This window comes from Grammomys surdaster, unplaced genomic scaffold (assembly GCF_004785775.1).
Source record: "Grammomys surdaster isolate TR1022 unplaced genomic scaffold, NIH_TR_1.0 318084, whole genome shotgun sequence".
Classification (NCBI taxonomy): domain Eukaryota; kingdom Metazoa; phylum Chordata; class Mammalia; order Rodentia; family Muridae; genus Grammomys; species Grammomys surdaster.
The window spans coordinates 1-3,381 of record NW_021626846.1 but is presented as its reverse complement, the minus strand read 5'-3'; the positions used below and the strand labels follow the sequence as shown (position 1 = coordinate 3,381).

Genomic DNA, 3,381 nt, shown 5'->3' with positions numbered 1-3,381 from the left:
TGTGTGTGTGTGTGTGTGTGTGTGCTTTTTTAAGAAATAGCATACTCGGAGCAGCGCGGGGTCTGGGCGGGGCCGGAGCGCGCGGGAAGCCCCGGCTGGGCTGCGGAGCTGCCTTGGTGCTGCGCAATGGCTGTCTCGGTGCCCGACTACTCGCCTAGCTTCAAGAGGCCGCCTGAGATCGTGCGGCTCCGCAGGAAAAGGTCTCGGGACCTCGGTGCCGCCATGCTCTCCGCACTGCCAGAGCCCGCGCCCCGCCGCGCCGCGCTGGTGGCTGGGCTGCCCTTGCGCCCCTTCCCGACCGCGGGCGGCAGAGGAGGCGCCGCCGCGACCATCGCCCGCAGGAACCCTTTTGCCCGACTGGACAACCGGCCCCGGGTGGCCGACGGGGACCACGAAGAGCCGCTCCGCGGTCCGCAGGGAGCGCCGGGCCCGCTTCTAGATTCTAATGGAGAAAATAACTTGCTGTGGGAGGAGGCATCTCATGAAAGAACTGTCATGGAACTGTCCCAGAGTCAACGTGTATCACTGACTGAATCGGACACTTGGTCTTCAGATGGTACTGAGTTACCTGTGGACTGGAGTATTAAAACCCGACTCCTTTTCACCTCCTCTCAACCCTTTTCCTGGGCAGATCATTTGAAAGCACAGGAAGAAGCCCAAGGACTTGTCCAGCATTGTAGGGCAACAGAAGTTACTTTACCCCAGAGTATACAGGATCCCAAACTGTGCACTGCACTGCGCTGTGCCTTCCAGCAGATCCTGATCTACTGGCTTCACCCTGCCTTCTCGTGGCTGCCGCTCTTCCCTCGGATTGGAGCTGATAGGAAAATGGCTGCAAAGACAAGTCCATGGTCAACTGATGAAACCCTGCAACATGCTTTAATGAGTGACTGGTCTGTGAGTTTTACGTCTCTGTATAACCTGCTGAAGACAAAGCTTTGTCCCTATTTCTACGTTTGCTCCTATCAGTTTACTGTCCTCTACCGGGCAGCAGGCTTGGCGGGCAGCAGTGTGATCACCGCGCTCATATCCCCTACAACGAGAGGCTTAAGAGAAGCTATGAAAAGCGAAGGAATTGAGTTTTCTCTGCCTTTACTAGAAGAAAGTGGCCATAAGAAGAAAGTTCGAGAACCAAGCCTGGAATATGAGGAGGAGCAGGCAGGCAGTGATGAAGATGAAGAGGAAAGTTTTTCCTGGCTGGAAGAGATAGGTGTGCAAGATCAAATTAAGAAGCCAGACGTCATCTCTGTCAAGTTACGGAAAGAAAAACATGAAGTACAAATGGATCACCGACCTGAGTCTGTTGTACTGGTGAAAGGACTCAATACCTTCAAACTGCTCAATTTTTTAATCAACTGCAAGAGCTTAGTTGCTACCTCAGGTGCACAGGCAGGTCTCCCACCCACTCTCTTATTTATCCCCAGTAGCCTTCCGTGGTGCCTCAATGCAAATGCTTAAGGCACGAAGCATTAATGTAAAGACACAAGCTCTTTCTGGATACAGAGATAAGTTTAGTTTGGAGATCACAGGTCCTGTCATGCCTCACACTTTGCATTCTGTGACCATGCTACTCCGATCTTCACAGAGAGGGTCATTCTCTGCTGGATTGTATGCACATGAGCCAACTGCTGTATTCAATGTTGGCCTGTCACTGGATAAAGAACTGGATAGAGTAAGTAGTCATACCCTGTATCCTCTTGCTGGGGTAAATGTCACTTCTTATGCCAAATTTGTATCAAGTTAGAAAACAAGTTAATATATACCACATGCTCATAAGATAAATTTTATGAATTCAGGCAATATTAAATATTTCCCAAACCTAAATAGTACTTACTGCACTCACAGCTGAAATTGAGTAATTCTTGCTTCCTTTGAGGTTTATGGTAACACAATTTATCACTGTTTCTCATATATGTGTATGACACTTGGGGTTTCGCATGTATTTAAGCACACCAGTGAGGAAGTGTACTGGCTCACACTCTACTGCTCTTCCACCTCATTCTCAACGCAGTCTTTTCATCAAAACCAGAATGTCCTAACAGAGCTACTCTTGCTAGCTGGTTTATGTGCCCCCTTCAGAGATGTAATTACAAGTGCAAACCTTGTCTACCCAGCATTCGTGTGGGTTCTTGATACCCCCCCAACTCTGTGGTGATCACAATTGTGCAGCAAGTACTTCAACACTAATCCATCTTCAAACCTTACTATCTTTTTTAGACTTTTTAAAAGATAGTTGTTAACAGTTCTTTAATTGGCCTGGTACCTATCAAGTCTAATAGACTGGCTAATTTAGGATTTTCACACTACAGAAATTATTAGGATCATCTAGACGTGAGTGACTGAGCCATTTATTCGCAAGTCTTTATGAGCATTATTAAAAACTTGGTGTTCTGAACAGAAGAGATGGGTCAGTAGTTAAGAGCACCGACTATTCTTCCAGAGGTTCTAAGTTCAGTTCCCAGCGACTACAGGGTGGTTCACAACCATCTGTAATGGGATCTGATGCCCTCTTCTGGTGTGTCTGAAGACAGCTCTGGTGTATTCATATAAATCTTTTAAAAACTAACTAAAATTTGTTCAAGAACTAATGTGCTTTATGGATGTGGACTTGTGTTTCTGCAGAAAGTTGTTCATAAGGACCTTGCTAACTGTGGGCTGCACCCTAAAACCCTGGAGCAGCTCAGTCAAATGCCAGTCCTGGGGAAGTCATCCTTACGAAATGTGGAAATGAGTGACTACGTTTTAAATTGGAGATCCTGACCACCAAAGTAAGCCTAAAAGGAATCTGAGGAAAAAGCTTCCTAGCGAGGAAATTCAAGATTCATAGGCCTCTGGCTTTTAAAGTTCATTTGGAAGAATATATTTTAAAATACTAAAGTGTTCCTAAACATTTTTATATTAACTTATTATATGCAATAGCATTAGGTTTTCAATCAGTATTTTGCCTTTATTATTTTCATGCGTTTTCAGAGATGAAGATGCAAGGTGCTTCCTTTAAAAAACCTCAGATAATTCAAATAAGGATTCTATCCCTGTAACTTATTGTAACCTGAGTAGAAAACTCAAGTCTTTTATTCATGAGAAATTGACATTATCTGTAGCAATTATGCCACTGAGACTAATGGTCAGAACAAAAGCATCTATATTGAGTTCTTTGAAGACATAGGGAAACCAGCATTTTTACTAATGATTTCTAGTTCCTCTGTTTATAAGTATGTTCAGTCACATGTGTCAAGTCAGATGGTAGGGTATTTTGTACTTCATCTAATAAGTGTTGGGTGCTCAGTCATGTCAACTTACTATTTAGTATGTTTACAGGTAATCTGTGTTTGCATGTGTGTATAAAATTCAGTATTTTTAAATAAACGTGCATAGAAATCA

The 3,381-nt window shown here is 44.7% G+C and overlaps 1 pseudogene; it reads left to right on the top strand.

Moving 5' to 3' along the window:
- Window positions 1-126: 126 nt before the first annotated feature.
- On the top strand, window positions 127-3,381 carry LOC114616360 (annotated as a pseudogene).